The sequence below is a fragment of the Pan troglodytes genome, chromosome 5 (assembly GCF_028858775.2).
Source record: "Pan troglodytes isolate AG18354 chromosome 5, NHGRI_mPanTro3-v2.0_pri, whole genome shotgun sequence".
In the NCBI taxonomy this organism is placed as follows: Eukaryota; Metazoa; Chordata; class Mammalia; order Primates; family Hominidae; genus Pan; species Pan troglodytes.
The window spans coordinates 7,108,513-7,127,766 of record NC_072403.2 but is presented as its reverse complement, the minus strand read 5'-3'; the positions used below and the strand labels follow the sequence as shown (position 1 = coordinate 7,127,766).

The 19,254-nt window shown below is 43.5% G+C and overlaps 1 protein-coding gene and 1 long non-coding RNA gene across 4 annotated transcripts in view; one reads left to right on the top strand and one right to left on the bottom strand.

Annotated features, from left to right (window-relative positions):
* The window catches only part of LOC104006679 (uncharacterized), a 218,664-nt gene that overhangs the window by 131,251 nt on the left and 68,159 nt on the right, over positions 1 to 19,254 (top strand). The gene's annotated exons all lie outside the window — the stretch shown is intronic.
* On the bottom strand, positions 9,985 to 18,601 carry LOC107975022 (uncharacterized). 3 transcript variants are annotated; one of them, XR_008548395.1, is made up of 6 exons: positions 18,328 to 18,601; positions 17,140 to 17,310; positions 15,881 to 16,584; positions 14,815 to 15,043; positions 14,606 to 14,703; positions 9,985 to 10,701 (listed from the first exon to the last, which is right to left on the bottom strand). It is a non-coding gene; the product is annotated as an uncharacterized LOC107975022 (long non-coding RNA). The 3 variants fall into 3 exon arrangements; XR_008548394.1 differs by having other exon boundaries at positions 15,881 to 17,310; XR_010157871.1 differs by having other exon boundaries at positions 14,815 to 16,584.

Below are 19,254 nucleotides of genomic sequence, written 5' to 3'. Positions count from 1 at the left end.
TATCTATCCATCCACTGCCTATCTTTTCATCCATCCATTTATCCATTATGTATTTATCTTTCATGATTATTATTTTTACCACTGCTTCTCCCTGGCTGAAATTGTTGTGCATGGAGGAAAGCTCCAGCAGGCTGGTGTCACTTTTTGTTAAGGGTTATCACCAGAGTGCAGTGCAGGGTGTGCCCATTTTCCCCAAGGCTTTATGCCAGACACTGTTAGACCTGGGATATTTACGGATTAGTTTACCCTTCAGCTGATGAATCCATTTGTCCCTTTAGGCAATTAAATATTTCAGTTATGATCTTTATGTTATTTAAATCGTTGAGATCCGGCTTCGTTTTATTCCTCTTAGTTCCCTGGTGAAGTCCCAAACTCTGAAAACATAATAGATCATCTGTCTCTCACAATTGTTAACATAATAGATCATCTGTGTCTCACAACTGTTAAATGTGCCTATAAACAAACTCTCCCCGACGTATGGTGTCCCTTTTTGCTTTCCTTTCTGCTTTTCTAGATTAATTCATTCCACAAACTTTTATTGAACACCTATTATTGCATGGACTCTACTAGGTGATAGATACAAAGATGAGTAATCCATGTCTGTCTTTTGGGATGCTAGCTTTGAAGATGATCACAACCCAATATGGTAAGTACCACGACAGAGGGGCAGAGGTGAGCACAGGGTGCCACGAGAGGAAGGAGATGGGGGCCGAGTCCACATTTTCTAGAATTGACCTTACCTTATATAGGAATGTGGAGGGGTTAGCAGGGAAAGAGTGTGACAGATATGGGAGGATAAGCACAAAGATGAGCGTGAAGGCCATTTGAGATAAAGTACGGAGTTTGCTTTGACTAGATTGTGGAGGCACAGGGTAGGAAGGACAAGGGTCAAAAATGGAGAGGTGGGCAGGTAACAGATCATGAAGGATCTTATATGGCATGTGAAGACTTTTGGACTTTATACAGAAGTGTCTAGAGTCAGTGAGGTGAAAGGACCAGATTAGAGTGGAAAATGGATTATGTTGGAACAAGACTAGAGAAAGAATAACTGAGGGACTTGGTGTACTTGGTTTAATTCAGATGAGAAACAATGATGAACTAAAGGCACCACTGCTGGGTGGAGAGAGAGAGGGAGAGAGAAAGGGAGAAATGGAGAAAGATGAAATCAGGAAATATGCAAAGGCAAACCTGAGAGAACTCAGTTGTAGAGGGAAGAAGATAGAGAGGAGTCCAAGTCCGAGGTGACCCTTGGGTCTCCAGCATGAATGGTTGTAAGAATACCTGGGCTATTCACTGGAATAGTGGATATTAAAGAAAGAACGTATTTGGACTACAAGATTATGAGCTAAATTTTGGATATTTTTGATATATTGAATTTGAACTGTTTGTGACATGTAGCTGGAGCCATCTGAAAGCTAATTGGATATATGGTTTAGCAGCTCAGTAGAGACTTTGGGAGTGATATAGCAGTCTTCAGCTTATAAACGATAAGTCCAAAGGATGGTGGAGACTGGGGGTGGAGGCAGGTCACTCTCATGCAACAAAATTGCACTTGCAGCCTGTAATTACGTGCTTTCCAGATCTTTACTGTCTTATTTTCTTTTCTAAAGAGTTGTGAAAACATGACTTCTGGCATTGTCTGTCTTTGTCATTACATCTGATAGCTATAAGAATATTTAACAATGAATTAAACAATTTTTACATTTATACTTTCAACCTGCATATCTGCATTTTTTTCTGCTGGCTAGGGAGAAAGAAGGGTGTGCCAACTACATTCCTGCGTAAGACTGCGTGAGGTGCTGCACCACACCCCTGCACACTCGGCTCCTCCAGTGGAAACGTGGAGCCTCAGTTATACAAGTGGCCCTCACTGGCTTGTTGGGTGTTTTCGTTTTTACCCCGTAACGTTGAACTTTGTTACACAGAATGTCCTGTGATTTCCCAACACAGTAGGTATCTTCCTGAGTTTCTCGACCGGTAGTTTCACATTGGTCAGAATTCGTCTGTTGGCCAAGCTTAATCTTACACATTGATTGTTTTAGTGACCTATTGATGTGAAGGTGGAGTTTTGGGACTTTACTCAGGTTTCTCAGTGCGGTGGTAGAAAATGACCTTGAAAGTCAGACAGATCTGGGGTTGATCCCAGCTCTGTGACTGACTGGCTCTGTGATGAAAGAAAGTCTTTAACCTCTCTGAGACTGAATTTCTATAGCTAAGAATCAAGGAAGAAATAAGGTTGTCACAGGGTTGTTGCAGGATCTGGTGATACACGTGAAGTGCTCAGTGCAGAGACTGAAACCTGCAGAAGAGCTTAATGAGCTGGTCATTGTCGATGTCATTTCTGTCATACTTACTCTGTGCTCTGGGGGTCAGTTTTGCTCAGTTCAACTAGCACTTAGTGAGAACCTTGTGCTTTGCACAGGCCTTGCATTGGTGTTCCTCCTGGGGGGTGGGGGAAGCACATTCTAAGTTTTAAGAAATGAATTAATATCCTCAAAGAATTTACCCTAAAGTTAAGTTAAATCGCCGTTATTTCCTACTTTACATTTCCTGTGGTACCCACTCCCTTCCTCCATCCAAAGGAAATATTTTAAAAGGATTTCCCAATCTTCTTTGGACTTTAGGAGACTTTTGGTCTATGGTGATGAGGCTTTCCCACTCCATGTTGCCATCTGGAATTCTTTGTTCAGGCTTTGGCCAGAAAAAACACTGCCACCACCACCAACACACTAACTTAGGAAAATAACATTTGGCAGGAACTTGGCAACAATAACCCTTTGTTGCCAGAATCCTTGTTCACAGTGTGGGTGGCTCAGATGGCACTTAATTAAATGTATTTCCCTATAAATTCTCACAGTGTGCTTATTTTCACTGATGTCTAATAACCACCCTATCTCTAAAGCAACCAAATTTCACAGCCTGCAAAACAGGGAAATCAGCCTGTGTAAATAACATATTGCTTTTGTTAGTACTCAGCCATATTCCTCATCATTCTGAGTGACAATGGACTTATCTGTTATTATTTCCCACTGAATGCTTTGTCATTCAGTATTTTCCTACTACCTGGAGTGACTATATAATAAAAATAATACCTACTATTTTCAGTGTCAACTATGAGTCATGCACTGTACTGGGCATGTATTCATTATCTCAATTAATCTTCACCAGTCTTTGTGATAGGTACCAGTATTCTCATCTAAAAGATGGAAAAAAATACAGTGACTCCATCTCCACAAAAAATTTTTTAAAAATTTAGCCACGTGTGTGGCACACACTTATAGTTCCTGCTACTTTGGAGGCTGAAGCTGGAGGATCACTTAAACCCAGGAGGTCGAGGCTGCAATGAGCTGTGATCGCACCACTGCACTCCAGCCTGGGAAACAGAGCAACGCCCTGTCTCACACACAAAAAAAGGAAAAAATGAGGAAAAGAAGCCTGAAAAAGGTTAAATATTTTGCCCAAGAACGTACCACTGGACTGGGAGTGATGGGCCTGGCCAACACGGCAAAAACACGTCTCTACTAAAAAATACAAAAATTAGCCGGGTGTGGTAGCAGACACCTGTTATCCCAGCTACTTGGGAGGCTAAGGCAGGGAGAATTGCTTGAACCTGTGAGGTGGAGATTGCAGTGAGCCGAGATCGTGCCACTGCACTCCAGCCTGGGTGACAGAACAAGACTCCATCTCAAAAAAAACAAACAAAAAAAAGAACAGACAACTGGGAACTGATGGATTTGAAGAGTGATCTGAAAAATCTATTTGATGCCCAAACCCACGATGGTTTTTTACACTCTACAAACTTTATTAAGAAAGGTGCTGATTACGTTTTTAGATGCAGTCTCAACTTACTCCCTTGGAGCGTCTCTGTCCTGCACAGGATTCAGGAGTGGAATCAGGAATGTAATTAGGAACACAATGCGGAGGGAAGGGCAAGGCCTCTCCCTTTCTTCTTCAGCTGCTGCGCGGTGCCAGGTAAAATATTTAAATTAGTTTTTCTCATGTTTTCAAATTAGCCACAAAGTTTACTTATGTAGAGACATTTCTTAGGCACAGCATTTTATATTTTGATGACAAAGGTAAAGTTGGCTGAAAGCTGTGAATTGGAGCAAGGAAAAACTGATAGGCATTGGTCGATTGTTCTTAAAAATAATTTATTCTTTCTTGTGTATTTCCTTGCAGGTCTGTAACCTAGTGGGAAAGGGCATATACATTCGCAGAAAAATGTATGACACAAATAATGTTTTCAATGTATGTTTACAATTTTGTCTGCTATACTCTCTGTCAATAAATTTAACTAAAATGCGTTATTTGGCCTTTGCTTTATAAGATATTTTTCCAGATCTAGAATTTGGCACCAGCCTGGCCAACCTGGCAAAACCCCGTCTCTACTAAAAATACAAAAATTAGCCGGGCATGGTGGTGCACACCTGTAATTCCAGCTACTCGGGAGGCTGAGGCAGGAGAATCGCTTGAACCTGGGAGGCGGAGTTTGCAGTGAACCAAGATTGTGCCACTGCACTCCAGCCTGGGTGGCAGAGCAAGACTCTGTCTCATTAAAAAAAAAAAGAATTTGGCAATTATTTTCAGCATTTTAAAGACGCCATCCCATTGTCTTCTGGATTCCACTGTTTCTTCTGGAAGATCAGCTATCAGCATAATTGTTACTCCTTTGAGTATGATGTGTGCTTCTCTCTGGCTGCCTCCAGCCCTCACCCTCGGCTGTTTTGAAGATTCTCCTGTGTTTTTTATTTTCAGCATGTGTGCCCATGAGGTTTTCAGCAAGATGTCACTGTGATGTATCTCAATGCTTATTTTTTGCCTTCTGAATTTATTCTGCTTTAATCTTGTAGAGCTTCTTAAATCTGCAGATTAATGTCTTTAGCATTTTGGGAACATTTCTGGCCAGTGCCTCTGTAAATATTGTTTGTGTCCCTTTATTCCTCAGCCCCTTTTCCTAGAATTCTAATGACCTGTACATTAGACCTTATCACTGTGGCTTATGTTTTTCAATCTGTGTATTCACTTATTTGCAGTTTCTTTTTCTCCAAATTCTTTGCTTCTCCAGTTCCGAGGCCTCAGTAGTCCCGGATTCCAGGTTTTGGAGTGAAGCCTCCTGAACACTGAGTCTCTGCCTTTGTGTTAGTGTTGCTTGGGAAATAGCAGATGCTCGAAGGGGAGAAGCAAGGAATGACATTGGACTCACCTGTGGGGGGCTTTTTCTCTGGCATCGTTGCCCCTCCAGTACTGGCTGACTTGGTTATTCTCTGTTGTCTTTCAACAACGTGTTTTTTATTTTGTGCAGCTTTTGTAGTTAGGATGTAGTGCAGGATGGTCGGATTGATGCACGTCACTCCATCAGCCAGAAATGGAAGTTCTGTGTTAATAAGTTTGAGTTAGAAGTTCCGTTTCTTTTCTTTGGTCTCATTTTTCCTAGTCAGGTAATGAAATACGTATTACAGAGGCCATAGTACTGAAATTAAAATTTTAAAAACTGGATTTTCATTCTAGAATCAATGGAAAATCGCTTTGCGATGATGAGCCTTCTGGTTTCAATTTCTTTGTCTGTAAAATGGACACGATCTCATCTACATCATTAGCAGGCTATTGTTTTTTTTAAAAAAAAAGTAGAGGAAGAGTGTTTTTTTTTTTCCTGATAGAATGCTCTCATTCTTCCTCATTCTTTTGTAAGTTAGCTCCACGGGGAATTGAGAAATGAATTCTTAACTAAAAACCTTACAGTAAGAGCCGGCGGCAGCAGTCATGCTTACATTGTGTCATGCCCGTGTTTACCACCTCCCCACCCTCAAAGAACATGGGGCAGAAGGGCGAGCAGATGCTAACTCAGTGTGCAGCCAGTGGGAGTGCAGCGGGGGTTCAGTTTGTAATACCCGTACAGGCCGGAGTCTGCACAGCATTCGGAAGAGATTTCAGGTATTTTCTAACAGGAAAGAGAAATGCGTGTGTTCACAGAGGTGACTCTTAACCTACGTGGAACACCTGCGCCCATTTCAGAAAACCACAGCGGTGTGAGAGTGGATACGTGCCTGTTAATTTGAGCACTGCTAAGTACATAAATAGATGAGCCGCTAATGTACACAGCTTGGTCGTCTCAGTAAGCCAAAATTGAGTCAACCTTTTTCCAGGTTAACCTAATCTAAAAATAACACTTTCATCTCTTATTAATAGGCTAGTTGTTATCTAATGTTTTGCTGTGGGTTCAGGGTTCCAGAATAAATCATGCTTTGATTATAGGGTGGATCAAGTTAATGTTGACTCATTCAGGATGAGGCTGGGCAGAGCTGTGTCCTGTCCCAAGTCTCATCTAAGACAGAACTCATCAAATCCTAGGTCTTGTTTATGTCATGCAGGAGAAGGTACAGAAATGCTTGTATTTTATCTGGCAAGAGGCACAGTGTGGCTGGAGCAGGGGAGGGAACAAAGCATCTAAAAAATATTCTTTCTTGCTTTCAGTCCTAGTAAGAGATTTTGTCCCATTATTAATCCAAGTTATGAACTAGAAGGATTAACCCCAGGGGCAGGTACACATCTTAGGTTCACTGGTCCTCCATTCACTTAAAAACCTCTCCAGGTTCAAGGTCTCTACTTTATTTCCATCTTGACAAGGTCTTGTGGACTTTTTTTTTTTTTGAGACAGAGCCTCACTCTATTGCCCAGGTTGGAGTGCAATGGTGCGATCTCAGCTCACTGCAACCTCTGCTGCCCAGGTTCGAGCAATTCTCCTGCCTCAGCCTCCCGAGTAGCTGGGATTACAGGTGCCTGCCACCGTGCCCAGCTAATTTTTGTATTTTCAGTAGAGACGGGGTTTCACCATCTTGGCCAGGCTGGTCTTGAACTTCTGACCTTGTGATCCACCCGCCTCGGCCTCCCAAAGTACTGGGATTACAGGCATGAGCCACCACTCCCAGCCCTTTTTTGGGGTTTTAAGAGACATTTCAGAGTATCTAAGTTACTGTCATTTTATTTTGAAATTACACAGGTAAGAAAGAGAGCAGGAAGCAGCCCCAACAGTGGCCTGGCTTGGCCTCAGGCAGGGAGGCCTGCTATATAGGACATGAGACATCTAGGGATCAGGTGATCTTGTCATCCACTCAGCAGTGGGTGACACTTTCTACACTGAGCTCCAACATCATGGTCAAGAGCTCCCTGATGTCTCTCCTTCTTAATCTCCTGCTACTGCTTCCAGACATCTCCCTATTCTTAAATCATTCTCTAAACGCAGATTAACTGCACACCTACCCATGAGCCCACGATGGCTCCTGGTAGCTGGGATTCACAGGCACACATCCAAGTTGGTGTTCTTTCTGCAGTGTGCTTCTGCTTGCTGTTATCCTCTGAGGTTCATGGGTTCTGTCCGCTGCCTTTGCTGTGTTTCGCAACTGTCTGCCTCTACAGGTAGCACAAACACCGCAACCCAGAGCATGTGGTGGTTCCTGCCAGTCTGTCATCTGTATTAAGCACTCACATTGAGTGGAGCTCTTATTCCAGGCTCTCTTCTGGATCATACTTGGGCCAGACACCAATATTTGGTCTAGTTCACTGTGGCCAGGATAGCAAGGTCTTCAAAGTAATTATGGTGACTTATACCTCAGGAGACCCTGACCAGGAGGCTCTGAGGGTGAGATGTGACGGGTGCTCTCCAGAAAGTGTCCATTTACACCATACATAGCTTGTCCAGCATGGTAGTGATCATTATCCAGACAACATGGAGCCAAGCGTGTATCGTAATATGGAACCATCCCACCTATGTATCTGAACTGAGCAAACAAATTTAAAAAGTTAAATATCCAACTCTCTTTTAGGTTCCCTTCTGACAACAGCAAGGGCTTCTAATGTGAATGGGGCTCAGGGGAATCTGCTAGCTATCTCTGGCTTCCCTGGCACCATGCAAAGACATGCTCCTGTAGAAGAGAATATTGAAAGCCATCCAGACCCCAGCTGTAGCAGCACTGAATGCCAGAATGGTTTTCTCATGGAGAATTCCTGAAGGACCTCCTATTGAGCTCACCTGAGTGACATGTGAGGATGACATGCGGGACAATCGGAGTGAACCTGGGGTGGTGAGAACACTGCAGGCAGCCAGTGGATTCCTTTAAAGCAGGTTGCTCAACTGTGGTCCTGTTGACCGTTTGGGCTGGGTGATTCTCCACTGCGGGGCCTAACCTGGATGTTGTAGGATGGTTGGGGGCATCTCTGGCCCCCACCCACCAGGTGCCAGGAACATCCAGTGCTCATCCCCAATGTCTCCAGACACTGCCCAGGGTCCGAGTGCCATAACTTTCAACTGAGAATCACTGCTTAGAGGGAAGCAATTTGTGGATGAGAAGCAGGCAGGCTGTGACTCACAATTTCAAACCAATGAAGTTCAACCTCAGACTGTTGCAAAAAAAAGTACTCCGCACTCACCAACAGTCAACAAACAACAAGAAGAATGACCAAAAAGTATCATCGAAAAGCCTCCACCAGGTGCAGAGAGTTTATTACCTACCTGTGTTAGTTTACTATGATTCTTAAAGTCAGGACAATTATGGGGGTCTTGAATAAGGATTGTCAGTTGAGGTTGAATATATTTTAACATAACTACTGAGTCATTCTTTGAGGGGACACTTTTTTTTTTATTATACTTTAAGTTCTAGGGTACATGTGCACAACGTGCAGGTTTGTTACATACGTATACATGTGCCATGTTGGTGTGCTGCACCCATTAACTCGTCATTTACATGCTATCCCTCCCCCACCCACCCCATGTCAGGCCCCAGTGTGTGATGTTCCACTTCCTGTGTCCATGTGTTCTCATTTTTCAATTCCCACCTATGAGTGAGAACATGCGGTGTTTGGTTTTCTGTCCTTGAGATCGTTTGCTGAGAATGATGGTTTCCAGCCTCATCCATGTCCCTACAAAGGACAAGAACTCATCCTTTTTTATGGCTGCATAGTATTCCATGGTGTATATGTGCCACATTTTCTTAATCCAGTCTATCATTGATGGACATTTGGGTTGGTTCCAAGTCTTTGCTATTGTGAATAGTGCCGCAATAAACATACATGTGCATGTGTCTTTATAGCAGCATGATTTATAATCCTTCGGGTATATGCCCAGTAATGGGATGGCTGGGTCAAACGGCATTTCTAGTTCTAGAGGGGACACTTTTCTACCTTTTGTTTCCTCATTCACTGTTTTAATTTACTTAATTTCATTCAGCCAAATCTTGTGTATTTGCTAGTAAACTGTGTACCGAGTGAATTATTTGCAGCATTATTTAAGACCCTGAATTAACATTATCTAACATGTTTGGAAGCAGGGCAGCCCTCAAATCTCTGGTTAATGTGATTTCAGGAAAACATAAATAGGTTCATAGTGTTTTACAGACCAGAGTGGGTCAAAATTGAGGAAGAAAATCTGCTACCAGAAATCTATGCAATTAAGGAAGCTACCTGTGACTGACTGCAGAAAAGCTCTCACCACGTGGGACAGGGAACATATGAGCTGGAAGCAAACCTAGGGAAAACAGATTCTGGATTTCTCATGTGTGTGGGGCTGAGCAGGAGGGAGACTTGGGCTTGTAGGGAGCCAGGAGCTCTGGAGAGGGGATGGAGGCAGAAAGAGCAACCCTCGGATGTGGAATTTGGGTGGGCTGTGGCTGTGAGTGAGCAGGTGGAGCCTGGAACAGAGGTTCCTATAACCAGTCTCCCTTGCAAGAGAGCTGGGTTTGTCGGAGGAAACCAAGGTCTATTTCCCTTCATCTACCTCTCCCACGCCAGGAAGCAGAGCAAAATCACACATGTAACCCTGCAACTAGACCCCCGGGCTGTGTCTTACCCATTTTTCATTCTCTGTACCTAGCACGGTGCCTGGCACAGAGGAGGCACTCAGGGGGCACTGGACTGAACCCAGTGGCTTCAGAATAGCTCCCAGGAGAAGCTGGAGTGACTCCATTCAAAGGGCACTGGAAAGATGCCTGGAGGCCTTTTCTACCCAGGCACAAGCCTTTTCTTTATTACCCAACTCTGATGCCTGAGGTAAAGCAATAGCATGACTGAATGTCTTTCACATTAGAGTGTAATTTATCCACATCAGCCACAGCCTTTGATCTCACCAAGCTGCGAGAGGGGAGAAGTGATGAGGCATACAATGTGTACGAGGTGAGTGAGGTGTATGTGGGCTGCAGCCGCTGAAGGGAGGGAAGGGCCAGGAGGCTGCGGGTGTAGATAGAACGTTCCCGTTGGGACTTGGAGGCCCTTGGCCAGCACATACAACCCAGGAGGAGAGATCTGAGACTTGGTCTTGCCATGGTGGGCCATGTTTTAGTATTGTCTGCGTTATCTGCTGGGGATAACAGAGCTTCCTACAGGCTCCTTGAGAAGTGCTTGTGAACCTCTCTATAGTCGAGGCTTGTGGGCCGTCTTGTTATGCCCTAAGCCTGGATCCGCTTGCAGGTTGCTCTCAGATGAACTTGAGTGATGGCCTGTCTTTTGTGGGTCTGCTTTTCGGGACATGAACGCCAAGAAATGATTGTTCTGGACTGCATTTGTTTTGTTCGACGAACACAGACTTGGACCTTGTTTTTCTTGACTGTCGCTGTCTCAAAGGTTTTAATCAAAGGCTATTTGGAAATCATGCCAGCTAATTAATGTTGATGAGGCAACAAGGGTGACTCTTCCTTAGTGCCTTAAACCTTTCACCTGAAACACAAACATGCCACATTGGAGCTTTAATTGTCAAGGAAGATGAAAAGTATACCAAACCATTTGCTGGGCAAAGGCCTCCTGTTGATATAGGCAGCAGGAACCCACAGGCTTGTGCAATGCAGGCTTGTAGCTGCAGATCCATTTCTCCCCAAGCACGCTGCCCCATTGAAAGTGGGTAAGTGATGCGTCTGATCTCTAGCAAGCTCCACCAGGAGAGCACTAAAATCTTAGCCAAGTAGCCCTGTCTCTCCGTTGTTTTCATGGAAAGCCCTACTAAAAATCAGACTGCACAGAGTTCCTCTCTTGAATCAAAACTTGCAAGAGAAAGATGAAATAAGATTCAAACGTGTGTTGTTTCCTACACTTGGGTACTTATTTGTTTGTGGATTTATAAAGGGCCCGTCTTTCATTTAGCCAACGACATTTATTTAGAAGCTAACATGTGCCAGAGACTGCAGATAAGAAGATGTGAATCCTGCAAAAAAGGGGCATGCAGTCCAGGATTAGAAGCAAATAGCAGATGATCACAAAACAGCATTACAAGTGCACTGTTAGTACCACTTTGTGAGGCACTTAACTCAAAGGGGTGAGGATGAGAAGTAAGAATTAAGGAAGAGGTTTGCTTGCGTCGATCAATATTCCAATATATATGTCTTGAAATATGGGTCATGGCTCAGATCAAAACTAGCAGGTTGATATTAGTGTCAGCCATATTCATTTGCTAAGAACCTGGATGTGTTCGGGCGGCAGTAAGTCTACCTCTAATCCAGTTCCTGTGCTCCGCTAACAATGTTTTCTTTCTAATCTTTATAATGCATCTTTTTCCCTTATCATTTTGTGGATGATGAGATTATCCAATGCTGATGTTAACTAGTTTCAACATAAGCCATTTTCTGGTTTGGTACATGAGTGTCTTGTTAACTATCTGTGTTTATGTAATATAAATCAATTGATTTTGAGTCTTGTAGTTGGCCTATGAGGTAATTTAGATAGAAGTTGAACTGATACAACCTGAGCTATCAGCAAAAGAAAGGATTTGGTAAGTAAATTAATAGCTAAATAAAATTACTGGAATTCTGAAAGTTTATAACTTTTAAACAGAATCCATTGTTTAAAGTCTTTTTAAACTTGACAAGTATCCATTTACTTTCAAAAGAATTAAATAAAAGAGATATTTTCCTAAAGAGATATTAATATTAGACATAAATATGGTCATGCATCACTTAATGATAGGGATACACCTGAGATATGTGTCGTTAGGTGATTTCATCATTGTGGGAACATCATTGAGTGAACTTACACAAACCTAGGAAGTAGAGTCTATTACATGCCTAGACTCAATGGTAGAGCCTATTGTTCCCAGGCTACAAAGCTGTACAGCATGTTACTGTACTGAATACTGTAGGCAATTGTAACACAGTGGTATTTGTGTATCTCAACATAGAAAAGGTATTTTAATCTTATAGGGCCACCATCCTAAATGTGGTCTGTGGTTTACCAAAACATTGTTATGCTGTGTGTGACTGTATTAAATCTAGTTCTATAGGAATTTCTTGAATGTAGTAAAGTTGAATATCTTAAAACAATTCTGTAATTAAGACGAGTTGCCAAATCATATATAATAGTGTAAATTAAGGCCATTTTAACTTTTTTGTTGAGATGTTAATGTCAACAAAATGGTTCAAATGAAGGTCTTGAGTTGGTTGATGTAACGGGATCGTTCTGAAACTTTCTAAGGACATGAACCCTTTTGAAAATCTGATGAAAGATGTGAGTAGACTTCTCAAAAAATACATGTATTACAGATCTTACCACACTGTTTTTAATAGTTTCTGACTTCCCAGGAGCCTCTCATGATGTTAAAGCAAGTCCTCTTGACCTAATGCAATAGTGCAGTTCACGTCAGATAGAGCAGTTTCTCATCTCTCTGTTATTTTCACGGAAAGCCTTACTAAAAATCAAACTGCTCTTCAGTTTAATTAGATCCCATTTGTCAATTTTGGCTTTTGTTGCCATTGCTTTGGTGTTTTATTCATGAAGTCTTTGCCCATGTCTATGTCCTGAATGGTATTGCCTAGGTTTTCTTCTAGGGTTTTTATGGTTTTAGGTTATATATTAAGCCTTTAATCCATCTTGAGTTAATTTTTGTATAAGATGTAAAGAGGGGGTCCAGTTTCAGTTTTCTGCATATGGCTAGCCAGTTTTCCCAACACCATTTATTAAATAGGTAATCCTTTCCCTATTGCTTGTTTTTGTCTAATTAAACTAAAGAGCTTCTGCACAGCAAAAGAAACTATCATCAGAGTGAACAGGCAATCACAGAATGGGAGAATTTTTTTGCAATCTATCCATCTGACAAAGTGCTAATATCCAGAATCTACAAGGAACTAAAACAAACTTACAAGAAAAAAAAAACAACCCCATCAAAAAGTGGGCAAATGACATGAACAGACACTTCTCAAAAGACATTTATGCAGCCAACAAACATATGAAAAAAAGCTCATCATCACGGCTCATTAGAGAAATGCAAATCAAAACCACAATGAGATACAATCTCATGCCAGTTAGAATGGCGATTATTAAAAAGTCAGGAAACAACAAGTGCTGGAGAGGATGTGGAGAAATAGGAACACTTTTACACTGTTGGTGGGAGTGTAAATTAGTTCAACCATTCTGGAAGACAGTATGGCAATTCCTCAAGGATTTAGAACCAGAAATACCATTTGACCCAGCAATCCCATTAATGGGTATATACCCAAAGGACTATAAATCATTCTAATGTAAAGATACATGTACATGTATGTTTATTGCAGCACTCTTCACAATAGCAAAGACTTTGAACCAATCCAAATGCCCATCAATGATAAACTGTATAAAGAAAATGTGGCACATATACACCATGGAATACTATGCAGCCATAAAAAAGGATGAGTTCCTGTCCTTTGCAGGTACATGGATGAAGCTGGAAGCCATCATTCTCAGCAAACTAACACAGGAACAGAAAACCAAACACTGCATGTTCTCACACATAAGTAGGAGTTGAACAATGAGAACACGTGGACACAGGGAGGGGACCATCACACATTGGAGCTTTTGTGGGGTGGGAGGCTAGGGGAGGGGTAGCATTAGGAGATATACCTAATGTAAATTATGGGTTGATGGGTGCATCAACACATACATACCATGGCACATGTATACCTATGTGTAAAACCTGCATGTTCTGCACATGTATCCCAGAATTTAAAGTATAAAAAGAAAAAATCAGACTGCACAGGGTTCCTTTCCTGGATCGAAACTTGCAAAAGAAAGATGAAATAAGATTCAAAGGTGTGTTTTGTTTCCTACACTTTGATATTTGTTCGTGGATTTATAAAGGACCCCTCTTTCATGTAGCCAACATTTAATTAGAAGCTAACATTTAGAAGCTATGAAATTAAAAGAATTCTTCCACACATGGCTCAGGCAAGGAGCCAGTTTATGAAAAATCCAACAAACAAAGGCATTTTGTAAACTTAAAATATAGAAAAATAAATCTAATTAGCCATCTCAAAAGAAGTTTTGATACATCAGCTCTTTTGTCATATGTACATGGAGTATACATGGAATCTACATGTGGGATGCATATGGGGTGTATATATGGAATATACACATGTACATTTCCAAAGTATAGTTTATGTTTTTCCTGTACTCTCATAATCAAAATGGCTTAAAAATTATATACCTGATCAAATATGCAAATACCAGGCTGGGAGCAGTGGTTCATGCCTGTAATCCCAGCACTTTGGGAGGCCGAGGCGGCGGATCCTGAGATCAGGAGATTGAGACCATCCTGGCCAACATGGTGAAACCCCGTCTCTACTAAAATACAAAAAAATTAGCTGGGTGTGGTGGCACGCACCTGTAGTCCCAGCTACTTGGGAGGCTGATGCAGGAGAATTACTTGAACCCAGGAAGCGGAGGTTGCAGTGAGCCGAGATTGAGCTGCTGTATTCCAGCCTGGCAACAGAGCAAGACTCTGTCTCAAAATATATATATATATATATATATATATATATATGCAAATACCAAAACATGTCTCATAATCAATATGGCTTAAAAATTTTGTACCTGATCAAATCTGCAAATACCAGAATGTACATCAAATATGTCTGTCTATGGCCCAATCTTTGTCATTTTGTAAAACTTATCAAACAACAACTTGAGTGTGGACTCAGCAACTTTCTAGGCACTTTCCCTCCCATCTGGGAATGGTTCCTGCTTATGCTGAGGACTTCAGTTTTCACTTCGGGCTTTGACATTTGTACAGGCTATTCTTTTTCCTTAGTGAAGTTCAAACCTGTATGGGTAGAGGCAGAAAGAAATGTCAAAGTGTGATCACCTACATGGCAGGTAGGACGTCTTTGCTTTTGAGTGATTTCTGTTATCTGATTATTGGGACCAGACTTCACCCAATGGTGGGATACCTTACCTTAGAAAGTTGTAGGCCAGGTGCAGTGGCTCACACCTGTAATCCCAGCACTTTGGGAGGCCGAGGTGGGCAGATCACCTGAGGTCGGAAGTTCGAGACCAGCCTGACTAACATGGAGAAACCCTGTCTCTACTAAAAATACAAAATTAGCCAGGCGTGGTGGCACATGCCTGTAATCCCAGTTACTCGGGAGGCTGAGGCCGGAGAATCGCTTGAACCTAGGAGGCAGAGGTTGCGGTGAGCTGAGATCGCACCATTGCACTCCAGCCTGGGCAATAAGGGCGAAACTCCATCTCAAAAAAAAATAAAAATAAAAATAAAGTTGTAAAGTTGGGATGGGCCATGAATGCAGTAGATGAGAGATGGAAGCAGGGGTGACTTTCCTCCTTTCTTTAGTGCGTGTGTTGGATTATTAGGTAAAAGCAAATGGTGCCAGGGATGCTGCCCCCGGATGGACCTGGGCAGCAAATTGAACCACGGTCCAGAAGCCCTGATCTGCCTCAAGTCTCCCTGTCTCCTCAGTTCAAACATAGGGTGCACTATTGCTCACTGAGGAGTATGTGGAAGGTCCCAGGATGGTGCCCCTTACCTTCAGACAACTGTGTACTCCCTCCTCTTATCTAAACCTCTGGCAGAAGTAGCACATGAACAGTGGATTTTCAGGCAGGAAGGGGGACGTGAGAGGCCTTGGCAATGTGCCAGTACCTGGAAAGTACTCGAGGCCGTCTTCCATTCTTCATAGAGTCAGCGGCTTCTGGCTGCATGAAGATGCTGTCACTGCTGGTGGCATGATCCATGTTGATGTCGCTGATGAGACCCAGATTCTCAGCCCAGACCCCAACCCAGCACCTGTGATACTGCCTAGGGCTGGCACTGTTGTCCCTGCATGAGAATCGGTCCCTCCTAGCTACCGTGTTCTTGCATTTTCGGCTCTCTGTGCCTCTGCCGTTGAACACAGACAAGTGAGGTAATTGGGATCCCTGGTTTCATTTGTTTTTACCCTGCCTACTTCAGGATGGAAAGACGCCACTCATAATAGAAGCACAGATGCAGTAAGAACGAGGTTTGGTAATGTAGACGAAGGGCCAAAAGTCAACAGTATGATGGGGAGGGATTTCTCTTTATGGACAGAGATAAGTACATCAGAGCTAGAAGGAAAGCAGTCCCCCAGCACACAGAGATTTTTCTCTGTTCTTTTTTCCCCTCCTCTCTTCACCTCTTCTCTGCTTTCTTTGCCTTTCCCTTTTTAAAAATTTCAGACCACACATGTTATAGTTAGAAGGAGTTCAGAGATGGTTTTGTCTGACTCCCCCTTTTGACAAATGAGGTATCTGAGGCCTGGAAGAGGTATCCAGCTGCCCCAGCGTTCTTGGGCGAGAGCTCAGGTCTCCTGAGGGGCCATCCTGAACCTATGGAGAGAGGGCTTTAGGCTGCTTGACCAGTAGCTCTCTAGCTGCCCTGTATTTTCAGCTGAGCAGCCCGTAGGGACCGAGATGGCATGAGGCTCTGACCCTGGAGCCCTGCCCATGGAGCACCCTGGAGCCGCAGGGACTGTCAGAGCTTGGGGGCCTCCAGGCTCGTGCGGGGCTCCTCTCTCTGGCCCCATCCAGCCACTCTGCATTTGCTGTTCCCGCTGCCACCCTGCTGGCTTTTTTCATAGGCCCCACAGCGATTTTTCTGGCCTCCATGGTCCTCAGAGGCGAATGGCAGCTCTCTGTGCCACTGCCACTGCCAGACCCAAGGTGGTGTTCTTCCTGTAGCCCACCCATAGTCAGCCATCTCCCCCCAGGCCCCCCCCCAGGCCAGGGGCTGAAGCCTGCTGGGTACAGACAGGTTGGGGTGAGCTCCACACCCCATCAGCAACTGTCTCGGAATGAACCTTACCTTCCGTCACCATCAGCAACTGTCTCGGAATGAACCTTACCTTCCGTCACCATCAGCAACTGTCTCGGAATGAACCTTACCTTCCGTCACCCCGGCTGTGCTTCCAAGACCATTAGTCCCACGCGTCTCCCTTCTCCTGAGCCTTTCTCTGGGGCTCCGTGTGCCACGGGCCTGAGTAGGAAAGTCACGGCCGCTTCCCAGCTGTGTGACCCAGGGCTGGTTTCCGTGTCTCTGTGTGTCTGTCCTCTCATCTGTAAAGTGGGGCGATCACAGTACCACCTCATGGGTTGTCCTGAGGATTAAATGGGTGAGTTGATCTGGAGCACTCTCAGCAGTGTCTGGCAGTGGCAGTCACGACACATTCGCTAGGATCTCTGTGTTCAAATGGTGTGCGTGGGGGTGTGTCTTGGAGGAGACTGTCAGTAAGTGGGTGTGTTATAGGAAGACATCTAGCCTCTGTTTGCGTCAGTTTCCTCATCTGTAAACTGAGAATAAAAATTCTGCCCTCCCCATGGTGTTATTACATGTTTCTTCACGTGAAGCCTACAGAACAGCCCTTAGCATGTAGGGTTTAATAAATGTTTGCTGTCATTGTTTTGCTTGTAATTCATTAATTACTCAGTTATCGTTAGAAACCTGATCTTGTGTGCATGAGGCTTTCTTGCTCATAGGGAATCCATGGATGCAGATACATTTATAAGGTGGAGTTATAGTTAAAGCTTTGCATCTAAGACCTAAATACAAAAGGATATTTTGTTGAAGGAGTGAAAGTTTAACTCCAGGGCAGAATCCAAGCCCTAGACTCTTGCCCAGATTCATTCGGAAAAGTGTGGATTTAAAACATTTGTTATTCTGGGCTGGGCATGGTGGTGCATATGCCTGTGATCCCAGCGCTTTGGGAGGCCGAGGTGGGAGGATTGCTTGAGCCCGGGAGGTCCAGGCTTCAGGCAGCTGTGAGCATGCCAGATCCACAGAGCGAGACCTTGTCTCTAAAAACAAAAAACAAAACCCCCAACATTTTTTATTTGGATACAGTACTGTATCAGTTTCAGTATTGTATTCAATATTGCTATCGTATCAAGTTACCACACATTTAGTGGGTTAAAGCAAGACGAATTTGTTCTCTTACGGTTCTGGAGGACAAAAGTCTGAAATCAAGGTGTGGGCAGGGCTGGTTCCCTCTAGAGGCTCCCAGAGAGAACCCGTTCCCTTGCCGTGTCCAGCTTCTAGAGATGCCTGCACCCCTTGGCTCGCAGCCCCTTCCTCACCTCACCCTGACCCCGCTTTGTCCTTGCCGCTCCTTCTCTGATTTTCTCCCTCCTGCCTTCTTCTCGTAAGGACCTTGTGGTAACCTGTGGGGTTCCCTGGATCATCCGGGATCATCTCCCCATCTCCAGACCCTTCACTCCATCCCATGTGTGAAGTTCCTTTTGTCATAGAAGGTGACATGCATGGGTTCTGAAGATTAGAACATGGGCATCCTTGGGTGGGGAGGGCATTATTCAGCCTCCACAGACACTGAGGGTGCACCTTGACGATGTCTCTTCCAGATTGTCCCTGAAAACATAAATATTCCTGCAATGGGTAAAACTCTTCTGTTCCTTGGTCAGTGTAAGATTTTCATTCTGGTTTGCTCAGGAGAGTTCTAAATCATGCCTGTTGTCCTGGCATAATTGCCTTATTTATTTAATTCATTAAAAAATAAAAACCGTATATTATTATGGTGTACAACATGACATTTTGATATATGTGTACATTGTAGAATGGCTAAACCAACTTAATTAACATATGCATTACTTTACCTATCACTTGTTCGTGATGAGAACACTTGAAATCTATTCTCTCACAATTTTCAAGAATCCTATGTGTTACTATACACTAGAGTCACCATGATGTACAATAGATCTCTTGAACTCTGGTATAATGATCTTAAAAGGTATCATGATTGTAATTAATAATAATTAAAATGATCAAAAGCATCCTCCCCCTTTCCCTTTCAAAAGGTTCCAGGTCTGGGCAATAACTAGAGGGTCATGAATATTCAAAGTGGGGAAACTAAGAGGCCCTCCTTCTGCAGGGCTTGGTGGGAGAGCCCCAGCGGCGGGAAGGGATGAAAGTGTGCAGAAGCTCTCCGATGGCTGAAGCCTCTGCAGACGTTCTCTCTGTAATGTTAAGTCACTCTACCGGGTCATCCC